This window comes from Notamacropus eugenii, chromosome 3 (assembly GCF_028372415.1).
Source record: "Notamacropus eugenii isolate mMacEug1 chromosome 3, mMacEug1.pri_v2, whole genome shotgun sequence".
Taxonomy (NCBI): domain Eukaryota; kingdom Metazoa; phylum Chordata; class Mammalia; order Diprotodontia; family Macropodidae; genus Notamacropus; species Notamacropus eugenii.
The window spans coordinates 332634318-332656371 of NC_092874.1; the positions used below are offsets into that span (position 1 = coordinate 332634318).

Here is a 22054-nt window from a genome sequence, read left to right on the forward strand (position 1 = left end):
TTTCCTCTTTTCTCAACACATGATGTCTTCTCATGTTTCTTCTTTCAGGACAAGTCTGTCCTTTATAACTTTGCAACATTTATTTTTTATTGTCTTGTGACGCTTGTTTACATTGTTGCAGTCATTGTATATATTGTTTTCTTGGCTCTGCTTAATTCACTTTGCATTACAACCTGTTGATCTATTATTAGCTAGCATGTATGTGGTTTAGGGTTCACAAAAGCTTTACCAATATCTCCCTTTATCCTCACAACAATCCTGGGAGGTAGGTCCTATTATTATCCCCATTTTACAAATGAGGAATCTGAGGCAGGCAAAAGTTAGGTGATTTGCCTAGGGTCACAAGGCTGCTAAGTAACTGAGACTGGATTTGCACTCAGTTTTTCCTGACTCTGGATTCAGTGCTTTTTCCACTGAACGACCTTCTGTGTATTTATCATGTTCATCATTCCTTACTGTACTTTAATATGCCATTATATTCATGTTCCACACTTTGTTTAGTCATTATTGAGTTCATGAACATATACTTTGTTTCCAATTCATTAAAAAAAATGCTGCTAGGAATATTTGGTCTTTTTTTTTCTGTCATTTACTTGTTCATGGTTCTACAGGTAGTAAACATCATAAAGTACAATTTGAACCCTGGTTCTCTGACTCAGCAAGTACTCATTCTATTTTACCACAGCTGAACTTAACACTTATCTACTGACCCACAGACCTGGGCATGAATGTATAGCTCTTCCCCTCCCTTCTTGATGTCACCCTAGCAGCCACTTCCCTTGAGATACAGCTTCCACTTTCAGGACAAAGTAAAGGAATAGGGTTACCTACCCCTGAAAGTTTGCATGTGCTAGGAGTATGTCCAGTCCTAACAATTGCTTTCTTCCTCAGATAAACTATCATCTTTCTTAATACTTGGCTTCTTGTACCCCTGGTCAGAAATGTCACTTGAGTTGTGTTTACTTGAAATAAACCTAATTTTTAGATCTCCTTCCTTTCTTCCAGGTAGAGGGAATAACCTTCTGGGCTCAATGTTCCAGAGCAAGATTTATCTATATCTCCCTCATGTGGTTATAGGGTGGTAAGGTATCTTTCTCCACTGCTGTAGAGTCAAACCCCCAACCCCCCTCGAGTGTTCCTCCCACAGTTAGTCATCAATGACTAGAGCCCTGGTTCCATTTAACCACTTAACCACTCAGCCTTTTACAAAGGAATATTTACTTTGAACCTTTAGCAAAAACAAAAGTACAGACATTTTGCCTAACACTTCAGGTACAGTCTGACCTATATCACCAAATTCTCTAAGGTAAGTGGTCTTAGACTTACTAAAGTTTCTACAAAGCATTGACTTCACATTCACATGTGTAATTATTGCCAGATGGTACCACTGAGCGGATCCCAAAAGTTGCTCCTTGATCCTTGGGGCACTAAACCTGACTTGGTTGCCAAACCCAGCATGGACTCAACTCCCAGACTCCTGGACCTCAGGTGGCTTGTTCTCCTGATCTTTTGAAACTCATAGCTCATAGGGTTTCCAGATTAATTACCTTTAGTTGAAATGAAAGAACAAACATCAATAAAAATAAAAAATGTTCTGGTACTGGATGAATAATTTAAAAATATACCAGGAGATCACAGAATCCAGAAAAAGAACCTAATACAATGATTATCAAAGGGAATGTCATCACATACTACTGAACTGCAAGACTCAGTAGATGGTATGCCAGTATTTACAGGGTTACATGTTGGCTTTGAAGGGAAAAAGCCCAAGACCTCTCCCCTTACGATATTGTCTCAACAGATGCTGCCAGTGAAGTCAAACCAAGGGAAGACATCCAAAACCAAGAAGGAAGGCTGAGGACAACTAGGGCCTTTATACGGTATCCCCAGTTTAAATTTGGCAGCCAGTCAAAAGGTTCATTCACTGCATGGTTAGCATACTGGAGCTAGTTCCAGAATATTTACGTATGCTCCAAAATCTCTAAGGCATTTCAGGACTCTCCCAAAAGCAGGATCCCCAGACTCTTCCAAGTGGAGAACTTCATCCAATGAGCAAGCTAAAGTATAGGCTTATAAGGCCTGGATTTATTGTCCAGTTTCCCAAATACAGGATTGCTCTTTCCATATACAATCTCTCAAATGCATTCAAACAAAATACAACAGATCCAAACAAAATAGTTACATTTTATGCAGTTTCCAGAAACATCATAAGCCCCCAAAAGTTACTATTAAAGGTAGAAGAAGCATCAAGACATGGTCATGTAGGAAGGTAGAAGACTAAAGCTAGCCATCACCCCATTACCCAGCTCTGAGGATGGGTGAAGATAGAGATGAGAGGAAATAGGTGAGGGTAGGGATGTTGTATACCAGAAAGCATCACAGAAACTTTCAATGTCAGGCTCAGCAATAAATGCCAGGTGCTCTTAGATCAGATCAGCGCAAGTAGTATCTGAGCTGCTTCACGCCTTGAATATGATCTCTATTGCTTGGTGGGCTCCTAAACCCAAGAACTGTGGCTCTCAGAACTTCTCAACCCCCTGAATTTCACCTTGCTTTTCTTGACCTGTGTCTCCTTGGACTCTTCCTTTTCTTTTCCTGCTTCTTAATCTCACAAATTCCTTCAGGCTCAAGTTTAGAGCAAAATTTTCTGGAGGGAATGAAGGAAGAAACACTGAGAAATCTCTGGTTTGAGCCTCAGATAATTCATCTCCTACTTCTTGATCTTAGTGTCAATGCCTGTGCAAGGCTCTATATTTCTTACTGATGTCAGAAATTTTGTAGTCTGTTGAGACCATAATTACAGTACACTTGAAATCTGCAAATAGGTATCACAAGCATAAAAATAAACACTTCACAGTACAATTCAGTGTCCCAGGTAATCTTTTTAAGGTGCCATTCACAACAAATATTTATCACTGGTTCACTGAATAAATATGGAACTCTGTAAAGTACTGTTTAACACACTGATTCAGTTACATAATTAAATTACATACTATGCAGTAAGCCAACATGAAACAGTCACAAAATACCTTTGTATGTTCTGAAGTGAAAGGCAGAGCTGTCCATTATGTATGCCTAGAAACACACTCACCAAGCACCAACATGGTTAGGCATCAGACAGTACATACACACTGTGCAATTCAAAGACCTGGACTCCTTTTGGTCTTTTCCCTCATTACAAGTATATATACTGCAAAACTATGCATAGTTATCAGACAAATGTGTCTATAATACATGCATGATACTAGCACATCTTCAGATGAACAGGAAAAACAAAATAAATCATAATAAGATTAGAGAAGAAATTCATTGTGAAACAATATCAGGAAAACTGAATAACAATTGGGCTTTTCCTCTCATTTAAAGAAAAACATTTATTTATTCATAGTTTTCATCATTCACTTCCATAAGTTTTAAATTTTCTCCCCTTCCTCCCCACTCTCTCCTCAAGAAGGCATGCAATCTGATATGAGTTTTAAACATACATTCCTATTAAACACATTTTCATATTAGTCATGTTGCATAGAAGAATTATAACAAATAGGAGAAACCATGAAAAAGAAAAGCAAAACAAAACAAAAAAAGAAAATAATCTGCTTCACTCTGCATTCAGACTCCATAGTTCTATCTCTGGATGTGGATGGCATTTTCCATCATGAATCCTTTGGAATTGTTCTAGGTCCTTGCATTGCTGGGAAGGGCTAAGTCTATTGAAATTAGTCAAAACACACTGTGGCTGTTTCTGTGAACAATGTTCTCCCAGTTCTGCTCATTTCACTCAGCATCAGTTCATATTAAGTCTTTCCAGGATTTTCTGAAGTTTACCTGTTCATCTTTTCTTATAGCACAAGAGTATTCGATTACATCCATATACCACAGTTTATTCACTGATTCTCTAATTGATGGGTATCCCCTCAATTTCCAGTTCTTGTTCACAAAAAGAGCTACTATAAATATTTTTGTATAGGTGGGTCCTTTTCCCATTTTTATGATCTCTTTGAAATACAGCCCTAGAAGTGTTATTGCTGGTTTAAAGGGTATGCACATCTGTATAGCCCTTTTGACATAGTTCCAGATTGCTCTCCAGAAGGGTTGGATCAGCTCATAGCTCCACCAACAATGAATTAGTGTTCCAACTTTCCACCTCTTCTCCAACATTTATCATTTTCCTGCTTTGTCATGTTAGCCAATCTGATAGGTGTGATGTGGTACCTCAGAGCTGTTTTGATTTGCATCTCTCTAATCAGTAGTGATTGAGAGCATTTTTTCATATGACTATAGATAGCTTTAATTTTTTCCTCTGAAAACTGCCTGTCCAAATCCTTTGACCATTTATCAATTGGGAAATGACTTGTATTCTTGTAAATTTGATTCAGTTCTCTATATAATTTAGAAATGAAGCCTTTATCAGAGACATTCATTGCAAAAACTCCTGGTTTTGTGCTTCCCTTCCTAATCTTGGTTACATTGGCTTTGTCTGTGCAAAAACTTTTTAATTTAATGTAATAATTATCCATTTTGCACTTCATAATGTTCTCTATCTCTTGTTTAGTCATAAATTTCTGCATTCTCCATAAATATGACAGATAAACTATTCTTTGCTCCCCCAATCTGTTCATAATGTTGGCTTTTATATCTAAATCATGTACCCATTTAGACTTCATTTTGGTATACAGTGTCAAACGTTGGTCTATACACAATTTCTGCCATACTATTTTGCATTTTTCCCAGCAGTTTTTCTCAAACAGTGAGTCCTTATCCCAGAAGCTAGGGTTCTTGGGATTTATCAAACTTTGGACTGCCATAATCATTGGCTACATGTCTTGTGTACATAACCTATTCCACTGATCTACTCCCTCTTATTTCTTAGCCAATACCAAGTAGTTTTGATGATTGCTGTTTTATAATAAAATTTAAGATCTAGTATGGCTAGACCACCTTCTCTAGCATTTCTTTTCATTAATTCTCTTGATATTCTGGACTTTTTTTTCCAGATGAATTTTGATGTTATTTTTCTAGCTCTATAAAATAATTTTTGATAGTTTGATTGGTATGGCACTGAATAAGTAAATTAACTTACGTAGAATTGCCATTTTTATTACGTTAGCTCAGCCTACCCACCAGTAACTGATATTTTTCCTATTATTTAGAACTGATTTTATTTGTGTGAAAAGTGTTTTGTAATTGTGTTCCTGGGTTTGTTTTGGCAGGTAGACTCCCAGATATTTTATACAATGTCGACAGTAACTTTAAATGGAATTTCTCTTTCTATCATTTGCTGTTGGGCTGTGTTAGCAATATAAAGAAATGCTGATGATTTATGTGGGTTTACTTTATATCCTGCATCTTTGCTAAAGTTGTTTATTATTTTAAGTAGTTTTTACTTGATTCTCAAGGGTTTTCTAATCAATCATCTGCAAAGAATGATAACTTTATTTCTTCTTTGCCTATTCTAATTCAATTTATTTTTCTTCTCTTATTGCTAAAGCTAACATTTCTAGTACCATATTGAATAACAGTGGTGATAATGGACATCCTTGTTTCACCCCAATTTTATTGGAAATGCATCTAGCTTATACATATAATACTTTCTGAAGGTTTCAGGTAAATGCTACTTATCATTTTAAGGAAGGCTTCATTTATTCCTATGCTCTCTAGTGTTTTAAATAGGAATGGGTGTTGTATTTTGTCAAAAGCTTTTTCCGCATATGTTAAGATAACCATATAGTTTCTGATGGGTTTGTTGTTGATAAGATCAATAATGCTGATAGTTTTTCTAATACTGAACCAGTCCTGCATCCTTGTTACAAATCCTACCTGATCATAATGTATTATTCTCGTGATAAGTTGCTGTAATCTTTTTGCTAATATTTTATTTAAATTTTTTGCATCTAGATTCATTAGGGAAATTGGTCTATAATTTTTTTCTCTGTTTTACTCTTCCTGGTTTAGGTGTCAGTACCATATTTGTGTCATAAAAAGAATTTGGTAGGACTCCTTCTTCACCAGTTCCCAAATAATCTATATAGTACTGAAATTAAATTGTTCCTTAAATGCTTTATAAAATTTGCTTGTGGGGGCGGAGCCAAGATGGCGGAGTAGAAAGACGCACATACACATAGCTCCAAACCCACAACCCACAGAACGGCTAGGGGGGACCAACTCACGGTGAATTCTGCACCCAGAGGCCACGGAATATTGGAGCGAGGGAGATTTCTGTTCCGGAGAGACCTGCAAACCTCTCGTGGGGGGTCCTTTGCGCTGCGGACTGGGCGCTGGGACTGGGAGCAGAGGGCAGCCCTGCAGCGGCCGCGACACCGTGAGGAAAAGATCCGAGCGGGCTTCGGGGACGGGATCTCCAGCGGCCACGCGGGTCCCTCCATCCACAGAGGAACCTGCAAACCTCTCACAAAAGGTCCGTCGTGCTGCAGACGCGGAGCCCAGCCCAAACCTGCAGCGGCCGCGGCTCCGAGAGGTACAGATCCGAGCAGGCTTCAGGGATGGGATCTCCAGCGACGGCACAAGCCCCTCCACCCACAGGTGACGGGGGTCAGTGAGAGAGTCTCTTTGGCGGGTCGAGAGGGGAGTGGGGTGCCCCCATGGCTCGGGCCCCCCCGGGAGATAGAAGCTGAGAGGCAGATGCAGACAGGGGCTCCCCAAGCGGGCGGGAGCCTGGATCCATTGTGGAAGGTCTGTACATAAACCCCCTGAGGGAACTGAGCCTGAGAGGTGGCCCTGCCCCGACCTGACCACCTGAACTTAATTCTCACACTGAATAGCAGCCCTGCCCCCACCAAAAGACCTAAGGCGGGAAGCAGCATTTGAATCTCAGTCCCCAAACGCTGGCTGGGAGGACCAGGAGGCAAGGTGGGTGTGAGGAGAATATTCAGAGGTCAAGTCACTGGCTGGGGAGAATGCCCAGAAAAGGGAAAAGAAAGAAAACTATTGAAGGCTACTTTCTTGGAGAACAGACATTTCCTCCCTTCCTTTCTGATGAGGAAGAACAATGCTTACCATCAGGCAAAGACACAGAAATCAAGGATTCTGTGTCCCAGCCCACCCAATGGGCTCAGGCCATGGAAGAGCTCAAAAAGAATTTTAAAAATCAAGTTAGAGAGGTGGAGGAAAAACTGGGAAGAGAAATGAGAGGGATGAAAGAGAAGCATGAAAAGCAGATCAGCTCCCTGCTAAAGGAGAACCAAAAAAATGTTGAAGAAATTAACACCTTGAAAACTAGCCTAACTCAATTGGCAAAAGAGGTTCAAAAAGCCAATGAGGAGAAGAATGCTTTCAAAAGAAGAATTAGCCAAATGGAAAAGGAGATTCAAAAGCTCACTGAAGAAAATAGTTCTTTCAAAACTAGAATGGCACAGATGGACGCTAAGGACTTTGTGAGAAAGACAGATATCACAGAACATAGCGAGAAGATTGGAAAAATGGAAGATAATGTGAAATATCTTATTGGAAAAACAACTGACCTGGAAAATAGATTCAGGAGAGACAATGTAAAAATTCTGGGACTACCTGAAAACCATGATCAAAAGAAGAGCCTAGACATCATCTTCCATGAAATTATCAAGGAAAACTGCCCTGAGATTCTAGAACCAGAGGGCAAAATAAATATTCAAGGAATCCACAGAACACCGCATGAAAGAGATCCAAAAAGAGAAACTCCTAGGAACATTGTGGCCAAATTCCAGAATTCCCAGGTGAAAGAGAAAATATTGCAAGCAGCTAGAAAGAAACAATTCAAATATTGTGGAAATACAATCAGGATAACACAAGATCTAGCACCCTCTACATTAAGGGATCGAAGGGAATGGAATAGGATATTCCAGAAGTCAAAGGAACTAGGACTAAAACCAAGAATCACCTACCCAGCAAAACTGAGTATAATACTTCAGGAGAAAAAATGGTCTTTCAATGAAATAGAGGATTTTCAAATTTTCTTGATGAAAAGACCAGAGCTGAAAAGAAAATTTGACTTTCAAACACAAGAATGAAGAGAACCATGAAAAGGTGAACAGCAAAGAGAAGTCATAAGGGACTTACTAAAGTTGAACTGTTTACATTCCTACATGGAAAGACAATATTGTAACTCTTGAAACATTTCAGTATCTGGGTACTGGGTGGGAGTACACACACACACATGCACACACGCACACATACATAGAGACAGAGTGCACAGAGTGAATTGAAGAGGATGGGATCATATCTTAAAAAAAAATGAAATCAAGCAGTGAGAGAGAAATATTGGGAGGAGAAAGGGAGAAATTGAATGGGGCAAATTATCTCTCATAAAAGAGGCAAGCAAAAGACTTATTAATGGAGGGATAAAGAGGGGAGGTGAGAGAAAAACATGAAGTCTACTCTCATCACATTCCACTAAAGGAAAGAATAAAATGCACACTCATTTTGATAGGAAAACCTATCTCACAATACAGGAGAGTGGGGGACAAGGGCACAAGCAGGGTGGGGGGGAGGATAGAGGGGAGGGCATGGGGAGGAGAATGCAATCCGAGGTCGACACTCATGGGGAGGGAAAGGATCATAAGAGAATAGAAGTAATGGGGGACAGGATAGCATGGAGGGAAATATAGTTAGTCCTATACAACACAACTAGTATGGAAATCATTTGCAAAACTACACAGATTTGGCCTATATTGAATTGCTTGTCCTCCAAAGGGAAGGGGTGGAGAGGGAGGGAGCTAAAGAAGTTGGAACTCAAAGTGTTAGGATCAACTGTAATGTTCTTACCACTAGGAAATAAGAAATACAGGTTAAGGGGTAAAGAAAGCTATCTGGCCCTACAGGACAAAAGAGAAGACGGAGACAAGGGCAGAGAGGGAGGACAGAAGAGAGAGCAGATTGGTCACAGGGGCAATTAGAATGCTTCGGTTTGGGGGGGGGAGGGGATAAAAGGGGAGAAAATTTGTAACCCAAAATTTTGTGAAAATAAATGTTAAAAGTTAAATAAAAATAAAAAAAAAATTTGCTTGTAAATCCATCTGGCCCTGGAGATTTTTTCCTAGGGTGTTCATTGATAACTTATTCAATTTCCTTTTCTGAGATGGGGTTATTTAAGTATTTTACTTCCTCTTCTTTTAATCTGGACAATTTATATTTTTGTAAATATTCACTCATTTTATTAAGATTGTCAAATTTGTGAGCATACAATGAGCAAAATAATTCCTAATTATTGTTCTAATTTCCTTTTTATTGGTAGTGAATTCACCCTTTTCATTTTTGGTCCTGGTAATTTGTTTTTTTCTTTCTTTTTTTAAAAATAAATTAACCAAAGTTTATTAATTTTATTGTTTTTTCATAAAACCAGCTCCTAGTTTTATTTATTGGTTCAATAGTTTTATTAATTTCAATTTTATTAATCTCTCCTTTGGTTTTCAGTATTTCTAATTTGATATTTAATTGAGCATTTTAAATTTGTTCTTTTTCTGGCTTTTTCAGTTGCATGCCCAATTCATTGATCCTGTCTTTCTCTATTTTATTCATATAAACATTCAGAGATATAAACCTTCCTCTGAGAACTGCTTTCACTGCATCCCATAAGTTTTGGTATGTTGTCTCATTATTGTCGTTCTCTTGAATGAAGTTACTGATTGTTTCTATGTTTTGTTGTTTGACTCGCTAATTCTTTATGATTAGATTATTTTGTTTCCAATTAATTTTAGTCTATCTTTCCATGGCCCTTTATTACATATAACTTTCATTCTGTCATCATCTGGAAAGGATGTATTTAATATTTCTGCTTTTCTACACTGGATTATGAGGTTTTATGCCCTAATATATGGTCAATTTTTGTGTAGGTGCCATGTACCACTGAGAAAAAGATATATTCCTTTCTATCCCCATTCAGTTTTCTCCAGAGGTCTACCATATCTACTAGCTTTTCTAAAATTCTATTCACCTCCTTAACTTCTTTGTTTATTTTGAGGTTAGATTTATCAAGTTCAAAAAGGGGCAATCTGAGGTCCCCCAATAGTATAGTTTTGCTCTTTCTTCCAATAACTTCCTTAACTTCTCCTCTAAGAATTTGGATGCTATACCACTTACTGTATATATATTTAATAATGATATTGCTTCATTGTCTATGGTGCCTTTTAGCAGGATATAGCTTCCTTCTTTATCTCTTTTGATTAGATTTACTTTTGCTTTGTCTGAGATTAGGATTGCTACCCCTGCTTTTTTTAACTTCAGCTGAAGTATAATACATTCTACTCCAGTTTTTTACCTTTACCCTGTGTGTGTCCCCCTGTTTCAAATGTGTTTCTTATAAACAACATATTATAGAATTATGGTTTTTAACCTATTCTGTTATCCACTTCTGTTTTATGGGAGAGTTCGTCCCATTCACGTTCACAGTTATGATTACTATCTGTGTCTTTCCATCCTATTCCCTGCCTCGTGTTTTTTCTTTTATTTTTCCCTTCTCCCTTCCCCTCCTCAAAAGAGTTTTGCTTTTGACCACTGCCTCTCTCAATCTTCCCTCGCTTCTATCAGCACTCCTCTCTTTTCTTTCCCTTACTACTTCTTCCCTCCCTTCTAACCACCCCCCTTTAACCCTTTTCTTTCCCCTTTCCCTTCCTACTACCCATAGGGCAAGTTAGATTTCTATATTTAACTTAGTTAGATTCCTCCTTGAATCAAATCTGATGAGAGTAAAGTTCAAACAGTACTCATCTCTGTCACTTTTTTCCCCTCTACTATGTTTTTGTGCTTCTTCATGTGATATAATTTACCCTTTTCTGCCTCCTCCTTTTCTCTTCTCCCTTTACAATTCTTTGCACCCCTTGTTTTTTTTTATCATCACAGCAATTAATTTATACCCACATCCTCTATGTATATCCCTTTTAAATGTTGTAATAAAGATACAATTCTCAAGATTTATAAATATTGTTCTCCCATGTAGGGATGTAAACAGTTTGCACTTTTTTTTTTTTTTTTAACATTGATGTCTAAGGGTAAAGGACTCCCAGTAAGTGGATGGGTCTAAAGGTCACCTCCTTCCTTCTTCCACTCCCTAGGCTGTGGTCCCAAGAAACAAGTCTGTGGGTTTTGGTCTTCTTTATTATTTTGTATTCTATGTGCAAGGAACAGAGTCTCTCATCCAATCCTGGACCTTGAGCTATTCAGGTTTAGGGATTCAGGAATCTAGGGTGGATTTCACAGCCAACCCAGCAGCTACTTCCTGAGGTGCAAAGTCCAGGGAAGTCAGCCCAGTTGGGTTTTGGATTTGAACTTGATGGGCCTAATGCTATATAGGAATTTAAACTCAGTTTTGTATCAGGGAAACTAGTCCCCTCTTCCCTAGATCTAGGTAATGTAAAGCAGGTTATGCTCCAGAGGTGTAGGAGGAAATGTTTGTTTTCCCTGCATCTTTGAAGTGAAAAGTATCTCTTAAAAGCTAAAAACAAAAGGAAAAGAAAATTGGATAGCATTATGGGGAAAATGGGTTTAATTCAGATCACTGTACACAAAAAAGTCCAAATGGATCAATAATCCAAATTTATTAAATAATGAAAAAGTACAGGATAATGGAAATTATAGAGTGCTCATAATTATGAGGGAGGTGAAATTTTGTTAAGTATTCATTGAATAGAAGATTTTAGAATCATATCCACAAAGGCCTCCGTTGTTTTACAAAATAATAAAATATATTATGTTAGTATCCCAAGCTGAAGTACCTTTTGCATTCAGATGAATAAAAACCTTACCAGTTTTTTAATTACCAGTGCCAAGGACGTGGCCTGGCTCTGAAATTCTTTTGTTTCATTCTTATGAAAGGTTTAACTAGTTTTTTATTTATTTATTTATTTTTTAAATTTTTTTAAATTTATTTATTTATTTCACTTTTAACATTCATTTTCACAGAATTTTTGGGCTCCAAATTTTCTCCCCCCTTGTCCCGTCCCCCCACCCCAAAACACCGAGCATTCTAATTGCCCCCCTCCGCTCTCTTCTCCATCATTCCTCTCTGCCCTTGTCTCCATCCTCTCCTCTGTCCTGTTGGGCCAAATAACTTTCTATACCCCTTTACCTGTATTTCTTATTTCCTAGCAGCAAGAACAGTACTTGACAGTTATTCCTAAAACTTTGAGTTCCAACTTCTTTTCCTCCCTCCTTCCCCTCCCCCTCCCTTTGGAAGGCAAGCAATTCAATATAGGCCAAATCTGTGTAGTTTTGCAAATGACTTCCATAATAGTCGTGTTATATAAGACTAACTATATTTCCCTCCATCCTATCCTGCTTCCAATTACTTCTATTCTCTCTTTTGATCCTGTCCCTCCCTGTGAGTGTCGACCTCAAATTGTACCCTCCTCCCCATGCCCTCCCTTCCATCGTCCCCCCCACCCTGTTTGTCCCCTTGTCCCCCACCTTCCTGTATTGTAAGATAGGTTTTCATACCAAAATGAGTGTGCATTTTATTCCTTCCTTTAGTGGAATGTGATGAGAGTAAACTTCATGTTTTTCTCTCACCTCCCCTCTTTTTCCCCAAACTAAAAAAATCTTTTGCTTGCCTCTTTTATGAGAGATAATTTGCCCCATTCCATTTCTCCCTTTCTCCTCCCATGTATTTCTCTCTCACTGCTTGATTTCATTTTTTTTTAAGATATGATCCCATCCTATTCAATTCACTCTGCACACTCTGTCTCTATGAGTGTGTGCGTGTGCATGTGTGTGTGTGTAATCCCACCAAGAACCCAGATACTGAATAGTTTCAAGAGTTACTAATATTGTCTTTCCATGTAGGGATGTAAACAGTTCAACTTTTATAAGTCCCTTATGACTTCTCTTTGCTGTTTACCTTTTCATGCTTCTCTTCATTCTTGTGTTTGAAAGTCAGATTTTCTTTTCAGCTCTGGTCTTTTCATGAAGAATGCTTGAAAGTCCTCTATTTCATTGAAAGACCAATTTTTCCCCTGAAGTATTATACTCAGTTTTGCTGAGTAGATGATTCTTGGTTTTAGTCCTAATTCCTTTGACTTCTGGAATATCCTATTCCACGCCCTTCGATCCCTTAATGTAGAAGCTGCTAGATCTTGTGTTATCCTGATTGTATTTCCACAGTACTTGAATTGTTTCTTTCTAGCTGCTTGCAATATTTTCTCCTTGACCTGGGAATTCTGGAATTTGGCCACAATATTCCTAGGAGTTTCTCTTTTTGGATCTTTTTCAGGTGGTGATCGGTGGATTCTTTCAATATTTATTTTGCCTTCTGGTTCTAGAATATCAGGGCAGTTTTCCTTGATAATGTCACGAAAGATGATGTCTAGGCTCTTTTTTTGATCATGGCTTTCAGGTAGGCCCATAATTTTTAAATTGTCTCTCCTGGATCTATTTTCCAGGTCAGTTGTTTTTCCAATGAGATATATCACATTATCTTCCATTTTGTCATTCTTTTGGTTTTGTTTTGTGATTTCTTGGTTTCTCATAAAGTCATTAGCCTCCATCTGTTCCATTCTAATTTTGAAAGAACTATTTTCTTCAGTGAGCTTTTGAATCTCCTTTTCCATTTGGCTAATTCTGCTTTTGAAAGCATTCTTCTCCTCATTGGCTTCTTGAACCTCCTTTGCCAATTGAGTTAGCCTATTTTTCAGGGTGTTATTTTCTTCAGCATTTTTTTGGGTCTCCTTTAGCAGGGTGCTGATTTGTTGTTCATACTTAGCTTGCAAGTCTTTTATTGCTCTTCCCAGTTTTTCCTCCACCTCTCTAACTTGATTTTGAAAATTTTGGGGGCTCTTTATGACCTTTTCCCAGAACTGATCCCATTGAGTGGGCTGGGATGTAGAAGCACTGACTTCCGTGTCTTCCCCTGATGGTGAGCACTGCTCTTCCTCATCAGAAGGGAGGGGAGGAGAAACCTGCTCACCAAGAAAGTAACCCTCTATAGTCTTGGTTTTTTTCCCTTTTCTGGGCATTTTCCCAGCCAGTGACTTGAGCTCTGAATATTCTCCTCACACCCACCTCGCCTCCGGATCCTCCCAGCCAGAGCTTGGGGGTCTGAGACTCAAATGCTGCTTCCCAGCCTCAGGGCTTTGGGCGGGGGCAGGGCTGCTATTCAGTGTGAGATTATGTTCAGGTGCTCAGGTGGGGGCAGGGCGGCCACGCAGGGCTCAGTTCCCTCAGGGGGTTTATGCAGAGACCTTCAACAATGGATCCAGGCTCCTGCCTGCTTGGGGAGCCCCGGTCTGCCACTGCCCCTCAGCTTCTGCCTCCCGAGGGGGCCTGAGCCATGGGGGCACCCCACTCCCCTCTCGACCCACCAAATAGACCCTCTCACCGACCCCTGTCACCTGTGGGTGGAGGGACCCGCGTGGCGGCTGGAGATCCTGTCCCTGAAGTCGGATCCGTTCCTCTTGGTGCCAGGGCCAGTGCAGGGCTGGGCTGGGCTTTTGCGAGAGGTTTGCAGGTCCCTCTGGAACAGAAATCTTATCCGCTCCACTGTTATGTGGCTTCTCCTGCTCCCGAATTTATTGGCGGCTCTTTACTACAGATATTTCATGGGCTGTGGGTTCGGAGCTAGCGTATTTGTGTGTTTCTACTCTGCCATCTTGGCTCCACCCCCAACTAGTTTTTTAAAGAGAAACTAAGGCAAAATTCAGGGAGGAATCCTGATCTCCAGGAAAAAAGACTAAGTTAGTAATAAAAAATAAGGGTAGGACTCATTTTATTTAACTAACTAAGAGCAATATCTTTTTTTTTAAACCCTTGACCACATTAAGTGGTTTTAGGAAATGATTCTTCAGATATTTAATGTTACTAATGTTATATTCAAGTGAATAAAAAAACTCTAACCTAAACTTTGTACCTTTGTTTTAATCATGGCTGTGGAACTTTTCTTTTTTGGAAGCATAGAGTTGAAACTACCTTACCTTGTTTAGCTCAAATGCCTTGACTAGGTATAAAAGGATCAATATCTACCATGGTTCCCTCCCTATCTCCCACAACAGGAATTAGCCTGGTTTTTTTCCCCGAAAGTCAGCTGGGGCTTCATTAACACCCAAGGCTCAAACTACTAATCCATTGATAAAGCTTCCTGTAGTCACTGGCCATAATGACATGACTTCCTGGCAGTGGTATACTTGTAAATGTTTTAAAATCAGGCTCACTGGAAAAAATGTGTGTGTGTGTGTGTGTGTGTGTGTGTGTGTGTGTGTGTGTGTGTGTGTGTGTGTACAATTTATATATGTTTATTATAAATCATACTAACAAAAAATGTGTAGTATACAATTGACAAACAATAACAAAATAAATAAAATAAAATGTTTATTTCATAGAGCCAATGGATTCTCAAAGAATGGTTTCATTGATTCATCTGATTTCTTTTATCCATTGTGTCAACTTAGAGTTGCAATTCAATCATGATTTGACAAATGCAACATAATCCCAATCTCCTCTTTTCTCCATACGTATTTACTGCGATTAAATCTGACGTGATCTACTCAAACTATTTTTCATCCTCATACAAACTGTATTTGTATATTTCGTTAAACTGAAGCCTCTTTCAGTTTTAGCCTAGCTTTTTGCATACTTGCAGGGATTAGAACATTGTTTGATTCTACATTACCTGTAAAATCTCCCAAATTATTCAAAGCAATTTCAAATCTTACAATTCTATTTCATTGTATGGGATAGCTTTCTGGGATGGGGAAGATACACAGGAGAAAAATTGATATTAAAAAATTTGGTGATATGAATTTATTATTTAAAAAAAGAAAACAATGTTGCAGTACTACAAAGAACAAGCATGATCTCAAAGAAGAGCTCTCCCGCTCCTTTATCAAAAAGGAGTAGTGAGGTTCATAGTGTAGAACATTGAACATACTGTCAGGTCTTTCTCAATATATTAACTAGTTTTATTTATTTTTTTCTTTTCCTGTCCAGCCTAACTGCCGTGGGCTGCTGGGTCCTTCTTACCTAACTCAGGTCTTCGGTGATCAGCTGGATAAACGTAATGAGAGAAGAGACCTCTGGAGTCAAACAGAAGTGTAGGCTTTATTCCAGATACCAGCTACATGTCAGCATGCAGGATGAGTTCTCTCCGTGGAGCCCCCTTCTCCTTCCAGAGGAGAGAGGAACCCAACCCCCAGGCTTTCCTGTCCCAATTTAAGCTCTCCCTGCTGCATAGTTCACTTGTGGACACCGTGCATGCTCTCAGCCCCTTAGCCAATTAACAACAGGAGTGCTCAGACCACGGACCAGTCTCAAGGGTGGGATGCTCTCCCCAGCAAGTTTCCACTGAGAAGAAGTGGAAAAACAAGATAGCTCATGTTTCACTCCTCAATTCCCAGCTGTTCCCTGGGGGGCCACGTGAGAGCTCTGCGGTTTAGAAGCCCTCACCTTTACCTGACCCGAGACGATTCACATGAAAACTGAGCTTACACCCCAACATCTTCCTCCTCTTTTTTCTTTTTAAAGTAATTTCTTGTTCTAAGGGATGTCCCTCCAGATGGAGATATAGAGGGTGAAATTTAGGCAATGTTAAAAAAATAAGAATAATTATGATCCAACAACATGTTGCCTACAGGGAACACATCTAAGAGCCACTTCCATTCCTCTCATCATCTCGGTAAAGTTCATGGGCTTTCTATTATTCCATGCACCATCTTGGTGATTTGGAACTTCCCAGACTATATTGCTGTTTGTCCTTCATTCTCCAAGAAGACCATGACAACAGGGTGAATTGGTCGAAATATAAACAACTGCTATTTACATAAGGGTAAGCTATCTGGTCCCAAACAGAGGCTTAGGCTGGGACGAGACAGCGTGATTTGGGTTGAAGGCATGGTCCTTAAAAAAGAAATCTAGACTGTAAATTCCAAGATATCTTGTGAATTTTCAGGATAAAAATTTATATTCCTTTGGGAAGAGCACCCTCAGGTAAGGGTGTGATTCCCTATGTGGACAGAGAATTAGGGAAGAGAAAGAGGGAGAGAATGTGGGAAGGAAGGAGGGAAGGGGAAGGAAGGAACAGAGGGAAAGAGGGAGGGAGGTAGCTGTTGGCCTGGTCAGCTGGTTGCAGTTTGCCCTTTCTTCTCAAAGAATATCATAACAAACTTCCTTCTCAAAGCACCAATCACAAATAGCTTAGAATGTAAGCGACTTGAGGGAAGAAATTGTCTCACATTTGGATTGTAACCAAAGTGCTCATCAGAGTGCTTAGTAAATAGTTAATGCTTTTAATTAACTCATTCATGTTTCTACCTTAGAGTTACACTGGGGAAAGTAAAAAAAAAAGTAAAGCTAAAGTAAAGCTTAGGTATTACGTCTCTCTGTTTTCTCAAATACAGGTAACACACTCCTCAAATCCTACAACACTCAATAAGACACCAATACTGGGTAGGTTACAGTCTTTATTTTACCCATTATAGAAAATGCATAAGAAGCAAATAATTCTGAATAAATATGGAAACATAAAGCATTCAAATAGCCCATTATCTTCATCAGACTATATAAGATATGGTTTTATATAGTCTAAATTCACAGAGGATCTAAATTCAGGCCTTAGGGGAAGCAACCCCATAGCAATGTGAACTATAACATAGTATCAAAAAGATGTTTATTAAATTGGTAGAAAAGATGAGTGGATGACTCCCTCATCCACTGAGCAGACCCCAAGAGAGGAAGGACAATAGGCCCAGGATAACCATGTGTGGTTAAGGTGGTGAACAGAAGGTTGTATAGGAGGCCAGATCTGCCAAATACACTGGAACCACTAGAGATCCCCGGCAACCTAGTCCGGAAAGAATTCACTGGACTCAAGCAATCTTAAGTCAAATAGGCAAAAAAGTTTATTATTATACTTTTCAGCCGGCAAGAATTCTTAGGGAACCTGCAATTTGAAGGAGTTATAGATTACATAGATTATTCAACAGTGAGATGTGTTCCAAGTATGCTAACTAGGTATTTTGGGGTGGGATTAGAGAGTGGTTAAGGAGTGGTCAGTTCTTAAAGGAACATGCACTTTTGGTAACTACTGTGCAGGTATTTTACCTAAAATTCATCCAGAAATAGCCCAAGGTGGGGGTACATGGAAGGGTGGTTTTAGGCCTGAAACGTCACTAAGTCAACCAACAGTCAGGGCTGACTCAGAAATACCCAGACTGCTCTCATCAATGTCTTGTTAGACAAGATAAATGGAAAGGGAGTACACATACTAAGTATAGGATACGTATGATTGGTCAGTGAGTAATAAATGTCGTTATGACCCAGTGCACAGACAGTTCAGTCAGCATGCAGCTGGGTCTAAGTGATAAATTCTATACATGCAGCTGGCTACTGTGGCAGGAAGGGAGATAATGATTCATGCTGGGGCAGGCTGTCCTTGAGCTGGAGGGAGACTGCCTGAGATAGTGTTTTGAAGCTGGAGAGAAATGTGATTTTTAAAGACAAATGTGATTTTAGAATTTGGGTCCAAGCACATGCACCCAAAAAGCCATCAAAAGGAAAAATCCGACAACAAAAGAAATGAAGTTCCTCCATCCTCTGTGTTCATCCTTTGTTTTCAAAGAAGACCATGACATCAGAGAAATGATGACATGACTTGCGCTTGACTTTGTTTTGAGTGAGGGGGGTGCTGTACAAGGCCACCAAACTCACTTTTTCCTCCTGAGTCATCTGGATCCAGTGGCCAAATATTTATCAGTGCATCAGAGTGACTGGAAATGGCCCAGGATGGAATGAGAGACCTTGGCCTTTTTAGGCTGGCCTTTTCAGGTACTCATTTAGAGGGAGGTAATGCCCATTCCTCTATCCAAATAAAATTGAACAGAAAGATGGCCAGAACCCAGGGGAGACGGGAAGTGATTCCATAACAAGAATACCATCTAAACATTTAAAGAAACAGGTCAATGAATTGGAAGGAAGTAGTGAAATGGAAGGGACTGGATATATCCAATTCATAACTAGAGAAATCTAAACCAAAAAATAAACAAGAAAGAAGTTAAGAACTTGAATAGAACTAGAAAAATAAGAGATGATACAACTCTAGCATTTGCTGAATGGAAACAGAAATTTATATAATTCTCATGGTTTATGCACATGGTGCCTTTGTAAAAACTGGTGAAGATGATACCCCCCTCCAGAGAAAAAACTGATAAACAGAAGTATGCATAGTGTGGTTTTACATCTATCTATATCTCTATCTATACACATACACACATATGTAGACATGTGTCAAGTGGTGGCCCTCTCTAGTGTGAGGTGGGGAGGGAGAGAAGGAAGGAAACAGTTCAGAACTTAAAATGTAACAAAAATAAAATTTTAAAAAATGTTAAAGGGTAAATGCATTGCCAATGAAGATGACATTAAAGCAATTATTAGGATCTATTTTTCTCAATTATATGTCAAAAAATCTGATCATCTAAATGCAGTAGAAGAATATTTACAAAAATGTAAATTCTCCGCATTAAGAGAGAAGGCAATCTAATACTTAACCTTATCTTAGAAAAAGAAATTAAAGAAGCCATAAATGAACTCCCTAAGAAAAAATCCCCGGGCCCAGATGGATTTACAAGGGAATTCTACCAAACATTTAAAGAATACCAATATCACCTCCACTATTCCAATACAATATAATTCGTCCTGATGATGTCTTGCCACTGGACCCAGATGCCTCCAGAGAAAAGAGGGAGGCTGGTGACTCTGCACAGCCGTGCCTCACTTCAATCCAAGTCACTTGCAAGGGCTGACCCTCTTCAGGAATGAAGGACAAACAGTAACCACAACAATTCCAATACTATATAAACTAGTGGAAAAAGTGGCAAAGAGGGACTCGTACCAAATTCCTTTCGTGTGACAAATATGGTGCTGCTACCTAAACCAGGAAAAGCAAAAACAGGGAAAGAAAACTATAGACTCTAATGAATACTGATACAAAAAAATTTAAATAAAATACTAGCGAGGTCATCACAGCAATATATCACAAAGATCATACACTATGACCAGGATTTATACCAGGAATGCAAGACTGGATCAATATTAGGAAAATTATCAGCATAACTGACCATATCAATAAAACATCAAAAATCATATGGTTATCTAAAATATCTGTAATGGGGATGAGCTAGAATCCTTTCCCAGTAAGATCAGGGGTGAAGCAAGGAAGTATGTTTTCAGCATTATTATTCAACATTGTACTAGAGATTCTAGCAATAGTTATGAGACAAGAAAAAGAAATGGAAGGAATTGGGAGACGAGGGAACAAAAGTATCACTTTCTGCAGGTTATATAATGATATATGTAGAGAATTCTAGAGAACCAACTAAAAAACTGGATGAAACAATTAACAACTTTAGCAAAGTTGCAGGATACAAAATAAACCCACATAAATCATCAGCATTTCTATATATTACCAACAATGTCCTGTAGGAAGAGATAAAAAGAGAAATTGCACTGAAAATAACTGCAGATAATATAAAATACTTGGGAGTCTACCTGCCAAGACAAACCCAGGAACTATAGGAACACAATTGCAAAACATTTTTCACACAAATAAAGATAGATTTAAACAACTAGAGAAATACTAATTGTTCACAGATGGTGCAAGCCAATACAATACAAATAACAATTCTGCCTCGATTAATTTACTTCTTCAGTGCTATACCAATCAAACTACCAAAAATTATTTTATAGATCTAAAAAAAAGAATAACAAAATTTATCTGGAATAAAAGGTCAAGAGTATCACGGGAATCAATGAAAAAAGTGTGAAGGCAGTCTAGCAGTACCAGATTTCAAATGATATTACAAAGTGGTAATCATGAAAATAATCTGGTAAAGGCTATGAAACAGAGTGGTGGATCAGTGGAATAAATTAGGAACACAATACACAGTAGTAAATGACCACACTAACCTACTGTTTGATAAATCCAAAGATCCAAGCTTTTGGGATAAGAATTTACTATATAACAAAAATTGCTGGGAAAACCGGAAAGCAGATTGGCAGACATTAGGTATAGAACAGGGCAGCTCGGTGGCATGGTGAAGAGAGTGCAGGGTCTAGAACTGGGAAGACCTGAGTTCAAATCTGGCCTCAAACAATCACTAGCAGTGTGATCATGGGCAAGTTGCTTAACCCAGTTTGTCTCAATTTCCTCATCAGTAAAATGAGCTGGACAAAAAAAAAAAAAATGGCAAACTATTCCAGTATGCTGGCCAAGAAAATCCAAAGACATGGACAGGACTGAAACAAACAACAACAAAGATACAGACCAATATTTCCCACCACATACCAAGATAAGGTCTATGCGAAATAAAATGGATGACTTTGATTATATTAAAGTTTTTGTACAAACACAACCAATGCAGCCAAGATTAGTCAGAAAGCAAGAAACTGGGGGGAAATTTTTACAGTAAATTTTTCTGACAAGGGCCTCATCTGAAATATAAAGTGAACTGAGTCAAATTATAAAAACTCTGAGTCATTCCCCAATTGATAAATGGTCAAAGGATACGAACAGGCAGTTTTCAGAAGAAATCAAAGCTATCTCTGGTCACATGAAAAAATTATCTAAATGAAAATGAAAACAACTCTGAGGTACCACCTCACACCTACCAGATCAGCTAATATGACAGAGAAAAGGAAAATGACACATATTGGAGATGTAGAATAACTGGGATACTAGTGAACTGTGGGTGGAGTTGTGAACTCATCCAATATTCTGGAGAACAATTTGGAACTATGCCCAAAGGATTACAAAACTGCGCATACCCTTCTACCCAGCAATAGCACTACTTGTATCCCAAAGAAATCAAAGGAAAAGGAACTCCTATGTACAAAAATATCTGTAGCTCCTCTTTATTGTGGTGGAGAAAAACTGGAAACCTAGGGGATGCTCATCAGTTGGGGAATGGTTGAACATGTTGTGGTATATGATTGCGACCGAATAATATTGTGAAAAGGCAAGCTAGATGGCTCCAGAAAATCCTGGAAAGACTTGCATGAACTCAGGCCAAGTGAAGGAGCAGAAATCGAACTCTGTAGACGGGAACAGCAATGTTGTCTGATCCATGGGGAACGACTGAGCTATTCTCAA

General features: G+C 38.8%; 1 long non-coding RNA gene across 1 annotated transcript in view; it reads left to right on the plus strand.

The window, feature by feature from the left end:
• LOC140496789 (uncharacterized) overlaps positions 1–17277 on the plus strand; it is a 34079-nt gene extending 16802 nt beyond the window's left edge. The window contains exon 2 of the long non-coding RNA XR_011964397.1: positions 15904–17277. This is a non-coding gene — a long non-coding RNA (uncharacterized lncRNA). The remainder of the gene's footprint in view (positions 1–15903) is intronic.
• Positions 17278–22054: the final 4777 nt, after the last annotated feature.